At 40.2% G+C, this 16,982-nt stretch overlaps 2 protein-coding genes across 5 annotated transcripts in view; both read left to right on the top strand.

Annotated features, from left to right (window-relative positions):
* PLAT (plasminogen activator, tissue type) overlaps nucleotides 1-16,982 on the top strand; it is a 507,407-nt gene that overhangs the window by 140,628 nt on the left and 349,797 nt on the right. The window lies entirely within an intron of this gene.
* Nucleotides 1-16,982, top strand: part of SLC20A2 (solute carrier family 20 member 2) — a 123,908-nt gene that overhangs the window by 947 nt on the left and 105,979 nt on the right. Inside the window, exon 1 of one of the 4 annotated variants that reach the window (XM_034966015.3) lies at nucleotides 17-155. The exons of the other annotated variants lie outside the window; for them this stretch is intronic. The gene's annotated coding sequence lies outside the window, so the exon portion shown is untranslated. Of the gene's footprint in view, nucleotides 1-16; nucleotides 156-16,982 lie in introns of those variants that run through there. 4 annotated transcript variants of the gene reach the window in all.

The following is a 16,982-nucleotide window of genomic DNA, read 5'->3' as shown; positions in this document are numbered from 1 at the left end:
GAGAGCATAGAGTCCCTTTTCATATTCACGTGTACTCTTAAGAAAGCGTCTGTTCTCCAAACTGGCTTTCCATTCTCCCCGTCCTAAATGGTGCGTGGCTGACACCGTAGTGTTTTCAAAACTGGATATGGCCAGGATGCTATAGCATTGTCAGTGTAAGTCCCTTTTGGGTATTTTTATTTAATTGTGTAGTGACTTGACAGAAGTGTTTCCCAGCTTGACATAAGTAATGAATTTGCATAGGATTTCAGCATCAGTATGGAAGTGATCAGATGTCAGTGGTTGGTGCCACCTTGCAAATAAATGGCCACTGGTCCACGTAGTTCGTCTTTACTATACATTTTGATTAAGTTCTCTAGGACCAGCTGACTGGTAATTATAAGTCACATGAAACCTTGCAGAGATGAGAGCTTACATTGAACACTTCTTAACAAGTTTTCTATTCTTTGTTTCATCTGTTACAATTAAACTCACCTTTGTCTAGGGTAAGACCATTACTTTACGCAATAACATACTAGCTTAAGGTATTTATATGTATTTACATATATTGTATATACATAATCATACATATAATTTGACTCTAAAGTTGGAAAATCAGGAAAATAACAGGTGATGTTGAGTACTGATTGTTTGCCGGGCCTATGCCAAATGGTGTGCATGCTTTATGTAACTTAATCTAAAAAAATTTGAATACGTGAGTTTGATTTCAGTGTGTCCAAATGTGAAACGTGTACATTATTGTTATTGTTTTGTTTTTTTTGAGACGGGGTTTTGCTCTCGTTCAGGCTGGAGTGCAATGGCACTGTCTTGGCTCACTGCAACCTCCGCCTCCCGGGTTCAAGCGATTCTCCTTCCTTAGCCTCCCAGGTAGCTGGGATTACAGGCGCCCGCCACCACGCCCAGCTAAGTTTTGTATTTTTAGTAGAGACGGAGTTTCACCATGTTGGCTAGGCTGGTCTCGAACTCCAGACCTCAGGTGATCCGCCCGCCTCGGCCTCCCAAAGTGCTGGGATTACAGGCGTGAGCCACCGCGCCCGGCAAACGTGTGCATTAAATGCTTGTTTATGCCTTTGTAAAATAAGAGTGTTGGCAATATAAAATGTTACCCATAGAGTAAATTAATGTGTTTTTCAAGTTGGAAGATGGCTTTAAAAATTCATAGAAGTACAATTAGTCCCTTTATTTAGGTGCTGAATAGTTTCCAAAGCCCCGTGTCTCTTATTTATCAGAGTTTCTATTATATAACATTGTCACCCAGTGAACAGGCTATGCTAGGACATTGGAAAAAGGTAAATATTGAGAAAGCCTTAATGGTCCTTTCTTAAATGGCCCCCTCTTTCCATATTTAATTTCTAAGTGACATTCCTAATTAAGGGTAAACAAACATAATGAAACAAGGCTAATTTTCCAATACCAAACTAAAAAAATAAAAAACAGTGGACTGGCTATTACTTTGTTGATGAGTCTAGCACAGTTTTACTGGGCATTTAAATGTTAAGGATGTTATTTACATTGTAGCTAGTTGTGAAAGATTTGTGTGTCTAAGTTTTTAGTTTGCCTTTAAATGTCTTGAACATATGCTTAGTATTGAGTCCAGTACTTTGCATTAATAGTAAGTTTTTTGATTGGATTTAATTGAACAGTTTTGGCTTCCTTAATTTTGTTTTGAAGATAGAATTTAATGATTTGTGTAGGCATAACAGTTACAATTAACAATGATTCCGAGATGAGCGTAGGGTTTAACTTAACAGTTCACATTTTCTTGGGAGTTGAAAGGACTGGAGAGTTGGATGTGTGTCTTCTTTGTGATTAAAAAAGCATGCTGGAACTTAGCTATCAGAAGATTCTGGTGGTCCATCTTTGGGAAGAGGAAAAGATTAAGAATGCTTTGCTAGTCAGTATTTACAAGAGGGTTTCTTTACTTAAAGGCATTTTCTCTTTGGGGAGGGGAGGAGTTGAGAGTTGTCATTAATGGAAGGATCTTAGAATAAAAAAGATGTATACATGCTTTCCTTTGGAGTGAATTTGTGACTGGAGATGGGGTTTCACTGTGTTAGCCAGGATGGTCTCGATCTCCTGACCTCGTTATCTGCCCTCCTCAGCCTCCCAAAGTGCTGGGATTACAGGTGTGAGCCACCGTGCCTGGCCTATGTGCTTTTTAAAGATGGAACTGATTTAGAATGCAGTATATTACAGTACATGAAAAAATTTTGGAATTTCTGTATGTTTTTCACTGTTGGAAAGCCATAGTGAGTGTAATAACAGCATTGGCTCCTGTTCATAAGGCATTTAAATGATGTGTTTCCTATGACAGGAAGACAAGCCTTTCTCATTCCTTCCAAATTTGGCTCTCAGATGGAGTGCCCTTTAAGCTCCCTGAATGCAGGGACTTCTTCTGTTTCACTCATTGTCGTTTTTCTGGGGCTTAGAACAGAACCTGGCAAACTGAGAGTGCTATGTAAACCTTTGTAGAATGAGCACTTTCCCTGGGGAATCCTCTCTCCGCTTTCCACTAGTGAAGATCCCACCTACTTTTAGGTGCAGGGCCACTCCAGCCTGACTTTCTCTGCGATCTGCAGCCCACAATGACTCTTTGAACATTAACTGTGTATACCACACTCTATGACAGTGAATCTTTTATAGCTTTATATTGATACATGAGTGTTTCATGTATTTTGTTTCCTCACCCAAAATATAAGCTCTTCAAGGCTACAGGATGTCCTATTTTTGAGAATTGTCTTGGTATCCAGTATAATATATAATATTATATAATACCTATAATATATAATGTAATATATGTAATATATAATATATATAATATACATGTATATATACAGAGTAGGTTTATATTTACCTATTAAATGAATGTTACATACCATGGGGAAACATCAAAGATGCTCAAAATGGTAGGTTATATTTTAGTTAGGCAAACCTAGTGTACACATGTGAAACAGTACTAGAATTTGGAGCTAAATAAGAGTTAATACTTATGTCGTGCTTAAAATGTGAACCTCACAACAATCCTTTGAAGTAGGTACAATTATTTCCTCATTTTTCAGAGGAAGAAATGGAGACACAGCAAAGTAATTAAGTTTGTTGCTTAAGATCGTACCGGAAATCATAAGTAGGCAGTCTGGCTCCAGAGGCGGTGTGGTTTCTCTGGGGAGCTTTACTTTATACTTCGAAGGGACATCTAAGCACTACTTTTGCAGCTGTAAGAGATGCTCTTTTAAAAATTTCAAAGTAGCCTAAGAGATTGCAGTGTCTCTAAACTGCAGAAGGAATGCTGGATTTTCTATATAGAGGACATTGATAATGGAATGGTTAAGGGGACATTATATATTGAAATGACTAAAGATGGTGGAGAGAAACTGAAGTTTGAATCTCAAAGCTGAGGATTATGATTTTTTATAGATACCGAATTCTAGAACAGTGATTCACCAGGACATAGGACAATGATTGCTTGTTACTAATTTAGTATCAAAAAACTTATGCCAAATAAAATAATATCGAATGACACTGGATATCTTACTGCATTTCTCTTTTTAAACACTTACCAGATTTGAAGCCCTAGTGGTAGTAATTTACCTTAATGTGGGTATTACTAAAGGTTTCCTATACACTTCTGTCCATTTGCTTTATCTTTTTGTGGAATCTTTTTTTTTTTTTTTTTTTTTTTTTGAGACAGGGTCTCACTCTGTCGCCCGGGTTAGAGTACAGTAGTGTGATCTCACTGCAGCCTCTGCCTCAAGCAATCCTCCCACCTCAGCCTCCAGAGTAGCTGGGACTACAGGCACGCACCACTGTGCTCAGCTAATTTTTAAATTTTGTGTAAAGATGAGGTCTCACTATACTGCCCAGGCTGGTCTTGAACTCCTGGGCTCAAACAACCCTCCTCCTGCCTCAGCCTCCCAAAATGCTGGGTACGTCAGTGAGCCATTGTGCCTGGCCTTTTTGTAGAATCTTTTTTTTTTTTTTAGACAGACTCTGGCTCTGTTGCCCAGGCCGGAGTGCAGCAGCGCGATCTTGCCTCACTGCAGCCCCTGCCTCCCGGATTCAAGCGATTCTTCTGCCTCAGCCTCCCGAATAGTTGTGATTACAGGTGCTTGCCACTACACCCAGCTAATTTTTCTATTTTTAGTAGAAGACGGGGTTTCACCATGTTGGCCAGGCTGGTCTCGAACTCCTGACCTCAGGTGATCCACCCACCTTGGCCTCCTAAAGTGCTGTGATTACAGGTGTGAACCACCGTGCCCAACCTTTTTGTAGAATCTTTTTTTTTTTTTTTTTTTTTTTTGAGACGGAGTCTCGCTCTGTCGCCCAGGCTGGAGTGCAGTGGCGCGATCTCGGCTCACTGCAAGCTCCGCCTCCCGGGTTCACGCCATTCTCCTGCCTCAGCCTCCCGAGTAGCTGGGACTACAGGCGCCCGCTACCACGCCCGGCTAATTTTTTGTATTTTTAGTAGAGACGGGGTTTCACCGTGTTAGCCAGGATGGTCTCGATCTCCTGACCTCGTGATCCGCCCGCCTCGGCCTCCCAAAGTGCTGGGATTACAGGCGTGAGCCACCGCGCCCGGCCTTTTTGTAGAATCTTGATTCACTTTTTCAGGTTGTATTGAGCAATAGAGAATGATGTTGGGGTCAGGAGGTCTCTTCAAACCAAGTAATACTCTTTTGGTGGAAAAAAATGTAAAATTGATTGATTTGGTGACACACCTGGAATAAAGTCAGTTTGAAGCTGTTTAGAATTAGATGAGGGCCTATAAATTTCAGCAAGATGAAGAACAGTGGTATTTCTCTGAAAGTCCCAGTATGTCTCCCTTTTGTTGGGAGCTGACAGTATGATTTTGGGGGCATCGGGCATCAACAGTCACTGAATCTAAATGGCTCCACAGATAGGGGAGTGTATACATCACCACACCAGCTGTCCAGGAATTAGGAGGAAGTGCCCTTGAATGACGCCTGGGCTGCAAGCCTGGTTAGCAGCCAGGGAGGACACACACACGTTGCAGGTACAGTATTCTGTATTACACAGATTGTTTCTACTGGGAAGCATATCATATCATTTATCTTGGGGGTAGCTTCAGAATTTGAGTCAGTGATGAAATGACTTGCTGCTTTTGTTATGCTCCCTTAAGAAGAACATTACATATTTCGGGATGGCCTGCATAAAAGAAACTTGTAATAATGAATATTGACCTATACCTTGTGTTCTGTTTAAGTATCTGAGGAAGTAATTTGGAAAACTTGAGTTAAAATAGTCTATATTGAAGTTTTTATCCAATTTGCACGTTAGCCCTAATCTTCATTTCAGGCTCTTCCCTGAATGGGAAACTTTTAGGGAAAGAGAGAATGATACACTGATTAATTTATTTTCAGCCTACAAAGCTAGGATAATTTAATGAAATCTCTACCAGTCCCATGTTATGAATTTTAGGGTTGGAGAGCTGGATTCTGGACATGATCTATTCTTTAACTAGGAATGTACAGCAGAATGACCCAGGGTTTATCCTGAAAGTAGCAGATGTCTTCACTTAACTCCTGAGACGCAAATTTGGTAGAGCTGCTGCCACACGCCCCGGACATCAGTATTAAACCATCCTTAAGTGATTCTGGTGCCTTTTCTCCAGTAAGAAGAACCAGCCCTGTATTTTATATTTAAGAAAACCTGGGCAAACAAATGACTTGCCTAGATTTGGTTCAGTGGTACCAAGATTTAGTCACCAGATAATACAGTTTCAGAATCCTATGGCTGGAAGAAGTTTACCAAGTCATCAATTCAGTAGTTCATCTTACAGCGGAGTGTAAACCATGCTTTTCAGTTATTTGCGGTTCTTTTACTGTATACCCTGTGATGCCCTTTTAAGTTTTTTTGAAAATATTGTATACTTAAAACTGAAGTGAAACATTAAAATTTCTTATTAGAATTATTTTTCAGTCTTAGCTGAAATACAATATTGTATGAAAATTTGCACTGCATTATTAGTTTTTTTTTTTTAATCTAGTTGATTTTCAACTTTTCTTTTTTAAAGGCATCTCCTTGGAAACAATGCCATCTTTGAATGTGAGAGATAAACCTAGTTTCAGCATGTCTGCAGCAGAGACCAGTACATCAGGCTTATTCCCACAGGAAGCCTCCTAAAGCCTGTGGCGCGGCAACCATTTCCAGGACTAAATAATAATGTGTCAGATGCCTGTGAGTGGACTGCCTGGCCAAATGACTCATGAAGATATTCACGGAAGAATAGTCAAAAACCAAAGAAAAGGCATATTCTAGAAGCACCTTCAATTCCATCGAGGATTTTTGAGCAGCTGAAGAAGAAAGTTCTGAAAATATGAGTGACAGGACTCCAGCACATTTTTTTAGTTGTTTCTTACATTATCTTTGTTAACCCATCCGCTTTTGTGTATAATATTGAGTTATTTTCTACTACTGCAATGGCTAGTAATTTACTTAGGCTCAGAGTTTTACTCTGTATGGACAGAGAAACAGGAGGTAACAACAGTGGGAGAACAAATAGGAACAGTTCACTGGGATGTTGGTCCCCAGAAATTGGCTTTCATTGAATAATTCCTAAAGGGTGTCGTGTGCTGAATTGCTTTTTCATAGTGATGTGCTGCTTCTTGTTCATACTCTTATGACTTTAATTTCACCTTTATCTACTCCCAGCCTCTGTATATGCCTATGTTTTTTAAAAATAATTTTTGGCACTGAAGATCTGATTACCATATTTTTTCAGTTTAAAAATTATATCCTCACAAATAGACCTTTGGTATAGTTGCATTCTACCCTAGGTTATTTTCTAGGATCAAGAATAGAACAATTTCTGTTCTTTCCAGCATTACTCTTTACTATTCATATGTTCTTGTTCAGTGTTTTGTTGTTCTCATATTCTAGGTGGAAATGAAGGGTAATCTCTATGTTCTATTTTCAGTTTTCTGGGAAACCAGAAAAACATGGGTAGTAGAAATGTATAGAAAATTTATGAGGTCTCTTAACCATTGTGTTAAACTTGCATTAAGCTTCTTTTTTAGCAATATCGATGTCAGTATTACCTCTTCTTTCCTTTTTATTTATTTTTTTTGAGACAGAGTCTCATTCTGTCGCCCAGACTGGTTGGAGTGCGATGATGCGATCGCGGTTAACTGCAACCGCTGCCTCCCAGGTACGAGTAATTCTCGTGCCTTGGGCTCCCGAGTAGCTGGGATTTTTAGTAGAGACCAGGTTTCACCATATTGGCCAGGCTGGTCTTGAACTCCCAACCTCAGGTGATCCACCCACCTCAGCCTCCCCAAAGTGTTGGGATTACAGGCATGAGCCACCATGCCTGGCCCCTTTTGTTGTTTTGAGGGGCAGGCAGTAAGAAGCAGGGATTTCTTCAAATGCTAGTAAGCACAAAGAGAGAGAGGGAGAAGTTTTCGTAAGTAACGAACAGGGCCGGGCATGGTGGCGTGAGAGGCCGAGGTGGGCAGATCACGAGGTCAGGAGTTCGAGACCAGCCTGACCAACATAGTGAAACCCCCGTCTCCACTAGAAATACAAAAATTAGCCGGGCATGGTGGTGCACGCCTGTAATCCCAGCTAGTCAGGAGGCTGAGGCAGGAGAATCGCTTGAACCTGGGAGGTGGAGGTTGCAGGGAGCTGAGATCACGCCACTGCACTCCAGCCTGGGCGACAGAGTAAGACTCCGTCTCAAAAAAAAAAAAAAAAAAAAAAAAAAGAACAGTTGATCATTAAGGCCATTAATGTGCATGGACAGTTTGTTGCCCAGGTTGGAGTGTGATGACGGCACAATCTCGGTAAATATAAACCTACTCTGTAACCTCCACCTCCTGGGCTCAGGCAGTTCTCGTGCTTCAGCCTCCCGAGTAGCTGGGATCACAGGCATGCGCCACTAAGCCCAGCTAATTTTTGTATTCTTAGTAGAGACAGGGTTTCACCATGTTGGCCAGGCTGGTCTTGAACTCCTGGCCTCAAGTGATGCGCCTGCCTGGGCCTCCCAAAGTGCTGGGATTACAGGTGTGAGCCACTGCACCTGGCCCAATAGACACATTTTTTTAATAAGTAGTTTGTGGATTAGAACGAAGAGCACTTGCCATAAGTGCATGTCATTGTTTTCAGCTGTTATGGCTAAGTCAGTTAACCTCATCAACAATTTTTTCTTCTGTAAATTGAGGACAATTTTTGCTTTTATGAATGAAGTCTTACCCAGCAGGGAGAAATATAAACAAAGGAACATATTTTTAATTTAATGAAGCAAAATTCCATACATCATTTTGAAAATAGTGTTTCTTTCCCTGATAGGCCTGTTCTGCATCATTCTTTTAGCTTCCTTCTGCCCTGTTTATCACTTGGTCCCACTTTTATATTTTTCCTCTTCGGTCCAGAATTTCTTATTTAGTTTCTTGTATTTTGCCTACTCCCTCCCTTCTCCATGATTCAGCCTAGTCTTTCCGCCCTCTCTGGACTTGGGTGTGCCTTCCTCTGGGCCACCTCGTCTTTTGCTGCTGTTAGCCCTCCCGCCTGCGCACCTGCCACTTCACCCTCGCCTGTGGTCCACTTGCGTTCCACTCAGCCCGGTCAGTCCTGCTTTGTTCTTCTCCACCGCCTTGGTCTCCCGTGTGTCTTATCTAGCTCTGGTTCCTTCTCGTCTCCACATTTATTTTGTTTTCTTCCTGTGCTTGTTAGTCCTTGTGCACTTGGTCCTTGAGCTCTTTTTCTATTAATAGGTATTACTAGATGGATTTGTTGTCTGCCTTTACATAGAACACACATCCTTACTGTGCATTTCCTGGGTAGCCAGGATGAATCAATTATTATTAACTTTCCTTCAAACATTGAGCTTCCTGTGTTTTCTAAGAATTAGATTAGTATTCTAGAAGACTAATACTAAAGACAGTCAAGACAGTCATACGCTGCCATTTCAGCCCTTTATTTAAGAGTTTGTGACATTTATCACTCCCTTGAAAGATTAAAGAACACCCGAAGCAAGTTTGGGGTGGAGGTGGGGAAGGCAGGAAGAGAAAGGTAAGTGCTATAAAAGGACTCATCGTTAATTTCTAGAAATTGGACTGAGATCTGAAAGCATAAGCCTTAACATTTTTTAGATAAAAGGTCCCTGAAAAGAATAAAAAGTATCAGTACTTCCGTTAACTAGCTTTAGTATTGGGTCATTTGTAGTTTACATTCTCCTTTAAGTTTTAAGACCTTCAGTAGTTAACAAAGCAGACAGAGACTGGCCAGGCACAGTGGCTCACACCTGTAATCCCAGCACTTTGGGAGGCTGAGTTGGGTGGATCACAAGGTCAGGAGATTGAAACCATCCTGGCCAACATGGTGAAACCCCATCTCTACTAAAAATACAAAAAAAAAAAAAAATTAGCTGGGCGTGGTGGCAGGCACCTGTAGTCCCAGCTACTCAGGAGGCTGGGGCAGGAGAATTGCTTGAACCTGGGAGGCCGAGGTTGCAGTCAGCTGAGATCGCGCCACTGCATTCCAGCCTGGGTGACAGCGAGACTCTGTCCCAAAAAAAAAAAAAAAAAAGGCAGAGACTTAATCTTGTAAATATTCATTTTATTTTTGAGAGGCTTAATGTCTCCTTAAATATTAACCTGTGTCATTTTGTAATTATACTGTAATAGTGTCAGAATGCCATTAACAACCAACCCTTTTCGTTTCTTGTGTGGGAAAGCTCATAAATTGTGTGGTCTTGCCCCTCTGGACCCTGTAGTTGTAGCATTGTGAAAATGGAGCTTTTGGCAAAACTTTGTATTATGCTGTTGACTCACATTGTCTCATATTTTTCCTTTATTCTTCTATATTCTATGAATATAGTGCTGTCCTGTCATTTAATTATTATAATATATGTGAACTGCTGGAGGTAGACTGATGCGAGTGCAGTTTTTCAACTTAAAAACCCTTATATATCACATTCATGGTGTTTAAGATATAAGAACAGCCCTACAAAGAGGGGTTGATTGTATTGAAGATTCTTTCTGCTGAGCCTGCCTTAATTGTGAGGGTGGTTGTTTGGGTATCTTAGAGCTAAAAGAATGACTAAGAGTCCATTAATGGTCCTGTAATATTCACCATCCCTGAGCAGTTAGTAAAGAATGGCCGCAAAGCCACAGTTAGGCTACTAACAAGGAACTTATGTAGATGTGCTAGGTCCGGCCTGTGTTCTGGAACTATAGAGATGAATAAGGTATGGTCCTTTCTCTCTGGAGGCTCACAATTGAATAGGGAATATTAATACATGAATGATAGCAGTACAGTGTGGCAGATGCTAAAATATATGTGTGTAGCAGCTATTACAGGAGAACTGATTAATAGGGAGAGTCTGGCTGGGCTCAGTGACTCACCCCTGTAATCCCAGCACTTTGGGAGGCCGAGGCGGGCAGATCACTTGAGGTCAGGAGTTCGAGACCAGCCTGGCCAACATGGTAAAACCTCATCTCTACTAAAAATACGAAGAAAATTAGCAAGGCGTGGTGGCGGGCATCTGTAATCCCAGCTACTGGGGAGGCTGAAGCAGGAGAATCCCTTAAACCCGGGAGGTGGATGTTGCAGTAAGCTGAGATCATGCCACTGCACTCCAGCCTGGGTGACAGAGTAAGACTGTCTCAAAAACAAAACCAAAAATACTAACCATATTACTTTATAGTCAGTCACCTCACCCTTTTTTTAGTTAAAAGAAGTTTATTTAGCCTGATCAGTTTACCAGATGTCTTTTTTAGTGACTTTTATGTCTTCCATAAATCCATTCTCAAAATTTGCAACAGTTGAGCATATTTGACCAAAATGTGCCACAGGCTTCTGAAGCCTGTTCAAGAAGAAGCATGTCAACATTATTGGAGTAGGTCTTCGCAATGACTACTTTTGGGAAGATTTGAGTAAAATTTATGGATACAGAAGTTTTGGAGTATGTTAGAAAATTACTAAGTCTTTTTATAGTTGTAATCCCAACACTGGGTTATATATATTTAATACCAACCTGAGTATATTTCCTGAATAATATCTGTTTTGGAGACTTGGACAAAGTTAACTTTTTTGCTTTTTTAAAAGTTGCTGTTTAAATTAACTTCCTGCATTTCTAATGTAGAAAAAATATGGCACAGTGATTTGAATTTTGTTTATGGTTTATTATCTTCCTAAATTATCAGCTCTTTAAAATATGGGTCTCTGGCCTGTATACCATCTGATAAATTAGGTTGGGTAAATTTTTCACCTGAAAAAATTCATTCTTTTGACCCAGGTTGTTTGGCTTGGAAAAAAAAAATCACATACTCATTGCATGATTAAACTTGTCCATCAGATTGTGATTTTGTGCGTTATGAGGATTGTAGCTGGGGTAATTTTAAAATGTTGGTATTTGGATAGAACTGCCAGTCCAGGATTTTGATAAAGATCAAAATATATACTGTATCTAAAGTTTCTTTTTTAAAAGTTATTTCACTTATAATCAAAAGGTTTAAATAAGTTTAGTGTATATTTTATGATTAGTATTATTTTGTATCGATTCAGAGAGAGGAAAACTGCATTCCCATAGACAGGGAGACTTGGTGCATTAATATCCAAAGCTTAGTTTAAGCTGGTGATGATTAGAAAAGTGGCTTTCATTTGTGTTCTCTGGAAGATTCTCAGTAGTCCTGTGGGCATGTGAACAACAGCATGTGTAATCTTCATAATGTATGTCTTGTTAGCAGAAATGTCTGAGGCATTGCTGAGATGTAGGATGAGCTGAGGTACTGGTTTTGTCTTTCATGGTTCCCTATTATGTTTTTTGAGAAACTGAGCTTTTCCTGACAGTGTTTAGTTTTTCTTGGCTATTTACTAATGCTATTAATAGTAACAGTTTCCATTATGGAGCCTCAGTGGGTTCTTGACATACATTAACCCATTGCTATTATGTAATTTTCTAATAAAACGATGTGATAAAACATATTTTCTGTAATATACTCATAGAATATGTGATTATAAGTAAATAAATAGATGTTGGGGTAGTCCTCCAGATTGGTTGTATTACATTTTATTTTTTTAAAAATTCTTTTAATTTTAAAATTTCTTATTTATTACATTTAAAAAAATGAGGAAATGGGCCAGGTGAGGTAGCTCACACATGTAGTTACAGTGCTTTGAGAGGCCAAGGCAGGAGGATCACTTGAGCCTTGGAGTTCGAGAGCAGCCTAGTTAACATAGCAAGACTCCATCTCTTTGAAAAAAATTAGCTGGGTGTGGTGGCATGTGCCTGTAGTCCCATCTACTTGGGAAAGTGAAGTGGAAGGATTGCTTGAGCCAAAGAGTTTGAGGTTATGGTGAGGTACGATCATGCCACTGCACTCCAGCCTGTGTGACAGGGTAAGACCCTGTCTCAAAAAAAAAATAATAATAATAATAGGCCGGGCTCGGTGGCTCATGCCTGTAATCCCAGCACTTTGGGAGGCCGAGGCGGGGGGATCACCATGCATGGCAAATTTTTCTATTTTTTTGTAAAGGCGGGGTCCTGCTATGTTGCTCAGGCAGTTCTCAAACTCCTGGACTTAAGTGATCCACCCACCGTGACCCCTCAAAGTGCTGAGACTACAGATGGAAGCCAGTGCACCTGTTGCCAGTTTCTCCTATTGTTAACATTTTACATTCATGTCATACATTTGCTAAAATTAATGAACCAATATCAATACATTATTATTATTATTACCAAAATTTCATACTTTATTCAGATTTCAGTCATTGGCTGTGACAGTTTCTTTTTTTTTTTTTTTTTTGAGACAGAGTCTCTCTCTGTCGCCCAGGCTGGGGTGCAGTGGCGCGATCTTGGCTCACTGCAACCTTTGCCTCCCGGGTTCACGCCATTCTCCTGGCTCAGCCTCCCGAGTAGCTGAGACTACAGGTGCCCGCCACCACACCCAGCTAATTTTTTGTATTTTTAGTAGAGACGGGGTTTCACTGTGTTAGCCAGGAGGGTCTCGATCTCCTGACCTCGTGATCCGCCCACCTTGGCCTCCCAAAGTCCTGGGATTACAGGCGTGAGCCACCACACCCAGCCGGCTGTGATGTTTCTAAGACTTCTTTTTTTTTTTAAATGACCTTGACAGTTTTCAGTTCACCAGTCAGATATTTTGTAGAATGTTGCTCAGTTGAGATTCGTCTGTTGTTTTTCTCATGGTTATGCTGGGATTAGGAGTTTCAGGGAGGGAGATCACAGAGGCAGCAGGCCATTTTCATCACATCATTTCAGAGGTATATACAGTCAACATGACTCATCAGTGTTGACGTTGACCTTAGTCACTCTGCTGGGGTCGTGTTTGCCCAGCTTCACCACTGCAGAGTTCCTCCTTCTTACCTGTTTCTGTGCTTCCCTCTTGGGAAGGCAGCCCACGCTTCAGGAGTGGGAAGTTATGCCTACCTCCTTGAGGGCAGAATATCTATGTAGATGATTTGGAGTTCTGTACAGGAGCTGTATCTATCTCCTCCATTTCTTTATTCAACATTTATATCTGTATATACTCATGAATATACCCTGGGTTATAATCCAATGCTACTTTATTTATTGCTCAGATTGTTCTAGCTTTTGTCGTTGGGAGCTATTTCAGTTGGTTCCTGTGCCCCCTTGCCATATCCCTATCATCGTGGGTTTATATCTTAATTTTTTAAATATCTGCATGGTATTCCATTGTAAAAATGTACTATAATTTAACCAATCCCTTATTGATGGCAATTGAGGTATCAAATCAGTTGTAAACAATACTGTGATAAGCAGTCTTCAGAAGACATTTATGAAAATTGTCGATCATGTATTCAGAAAGGTCTGCCCATTTTACTTTCTTTTTTTTTTTTTGAGACAGAGTCTTGCTCTGTTGCCCAGGCTGGAGTGCAGTGGTGCGATCTCAGCTCATCGCAACCTCCACCTCCCAGGTGTAAGCAATTCTCCTGCCTCAGCCTCTTGAGTAGCTGGGATTACAGGTGCTCTCCACTACGCCCAGCTAATTTTTGTATTTGTGGTACAGACGGGGTTTCACCATGTTGGTCAGGCTGGTCTCAAACTCCCAACCTCAAGTGATCCACCCACCTCGGTCTCCCAAAGTGCTGGGATTACAGGGGTGAGCCACCGTGCCCAGCCATTTTACATTTCATGTGATATGTGACTCTTAATAATACGTAAGCAGATTTCAGAGGCGTGAGCATTCTCACGAAAAATAGAGGTGTATCTGTCACCAGAGTTGCCTCCCTTCCTTTTTCTGTATTTCCTTTAGTGAGGGATGATGGTGGGTGTGGCACCAGCAGTCCTAAAGAGCTGCTTTGAGATCGCACTTGTCTGAGACACCTGTGCCTTTTCAATATAGAGTCAGCTACTGTAGACAGCTAACAAAAGATGAACTAAAACTCAATTCAGAAAAAAACAAAACAGCATTCTCAGAGTAAAAATATTAGACCTGGAAGCAACCTTAGAAATCATCATGCTTTAGCAGTGGATTTTAGAAATAGGAAACTTTTTATTAGGTGAGATGATTTGCCTGGGATTATGCAGTAGCAAAAGCATTTAAGAATCTGGATTTCTGCCTCAGTCTCAGAATTTCTTGTTACATGGGTATATTTTATTTTATTTTTATTTTTATTTATTTATTTATTTGAGATGGAGTTTTGTTCTTGTTGCTTAAGCTGGAGTGCAATGGCACAATCTTGGCTCACTGTAACCTCTGCTTCCCGGGTTCAAGCGATTCTCCTGCCTCAGCCTCCCAAGTAGCTGGGATTACAGGCGCTTGCCACCACAACTGGCTCATTTTTGTGTTTTTAGTAGAGACAGGGTTTCACCATGTTGGCAAGGCTGGTCTTGAACTCCCGACCTTGTGATCTGCCCGACTCGGCCTCCTAAAATGCTGGGATTACAGGGGTGAGCCACAGCGCCCAGCCTGCATGGGTATATTTTATATCTCATGCAAGGATATGCACAATTTTTTATGTTGGAAATTTTTAAGCCTAAAGAAGACAAAATAGTGTAATTAATCATGTCCCCACCACCCAGCTTTATAAATTTGTGGCCAATCATGTTAAAACGTCTACCCACTCCCCCCACCACCATGTTATTTTGAAGTAAATCCCACATATTAAATCACTATAAATATTTCAGTATATTCAAAAGGGAAAAACTTTTTTCAAAGCATAACTATAACACCATTTTCATATCTTAAAAGCCTTTCTACTTAAGAATATTTAGTTGTAAAAATTTCCAGAAGTTGTGTTTATCATGAATTAAAATGTGGCTTTAGTGAAAATACAGTTCCTTGGTATACTCTCCCAGCAATTAGGGAGAGATTCTGTCCACCAGCAGAATGGCCTGGGTTACAGCTTTTATCAAAATCTGCTGTCTGAGGGTCTTAGTTGGAAGAAATAATCTCCTATTTGAGTTCTTCGAGGCCGAAAGATGGATAATGACTGTATGGCCGATCTCTCCTAACTATATATTGTTGCTTTTTTACCTTAATTAACTCTTAAGCTTTGTACGTGAGGAAGAAATTCCAAGGACATATCACAAGAAGAATTATTTTTCAGATTTCGCCACTAGCCGAAGCCACGGATGGGAATGTGGTGGTGGAGCTGTTCCACTCAGATCTTCTGTGAGGGATTTCTGAAGGTCAAGTAAGATTCTTACGTGTAATTTCCTGCATTGGGACTTTACAAAGCTTCTAAGAAAACCAACATGTTGATTTTGCATTTGTTTTTGAGAAGATGACTTCAGAGGAAAGAATACCCCTGATATCAGAGATGAACCTAAAGGCAGAATGGACAGTGCTTATTCTGTTTTCTTCAAGCAGCACATTAAGTGAATTACTTGACTGTTGATGACTTAAAAGGATGATTAATACTCTTGATGTTTTAAATATTGTCTTTTCCTGGGGTTTCACTTGATCTTTAAAATTAAGTGAGATACTAGCCCTGTCTCAAAAACTTTATAACCAGAACAGCAAATTTCCTTTTAAATACCCATTTATTTGCATTGAATTTATGCTATAATAGCCTCTGTTTGCACATACTGTTAAAATATGCAATTTATTTATTTATTTATTTGTTTTATTTATTTTGTTTTTTGAGACAGAGTTTCGCTTTTGTTGCCCAGGCTGGAGTGCAATGGCACAATCTCGGCTCACCGCATCCTCCACCTCCCAGGTTCAAGCGATTCTCCTGCCTCACCCTCCCTAGTAGCTGGGACTACAGGCATGTGCCACCATGCCCAGCTAATTTTGTATTTTTAGTAGAGATGGGGTTTCTCCATGTTGGTCAGGCTGGTCTCGAACTCCTGACCTCAGGTGATCCGCTCGCCTCAGCCCCCCAAAGTGCTGGAATTACAGGCGTGAGCCACTGCGCCCGGCCAAAATATGCAATTTAAATGTCTAAATTGGAGATGAGGTGAAAAAGGCAGAAATTTTCCTCTTGCTTTTTCTAAGCAAGATGAAACCAATCTTAACTGCATGATTTTATTTAAAACTTTTATTGGAAATATTCATTTGCTAGCCAGTATTGTTCATTATATACAGATTTGTGTTTTGCTCTAACCTAAGGTTGGACTTTTCTGCCTTTTGCTTTTGACAGCATTGCTGACTTTCCTTTTCCCTATTTTCTTTCTTGAACAGGCTTTGTTATACTGTAGGATTAGCTTTTTTCCCCTCCCATTTTGAGCACTCTCTTTGTATTATTTCTGAATTTTAGCTTTTATCTACTTATTTCCATTCAGTGAATACCTTTTCAAAAGGAGAAATCAATGTTAGTTTTCTTTTTGTTTTTGAGTAAAATTTGAAAGATTAATAAAAATAACCACAGTTTCAAATATATCCCTGGTCAAGCATATTCAGTTATTGTAGGCTGAAGTATATTATGGATTTGAGGTTCTTGGGAGACAGTGTTCAGCCCGTATGCTGTATGTGAATTGTGGGCATATTTAAGATTCAGTTCTATAGTATTTTTACCTACTCTATCTGTTCTAAGCT

This window comes from Pan paniscus, chromosome 7 (assembly GCF_029289425.2).
Source record: "Pan paniscus chromosome 7, NHGRI_mPanPan1-v2.0_pri, whole genome shotgun sequence".
NCBI lineage: Eukaryota > Metazoa > Chordata > Mammalia > Primates > Hominidae > Pan > Pan paniscus.
Note: the sequence above shows the minus strand (reverse complement) of the source record. Positions and strands in the feature narration are given on the sequence as shown.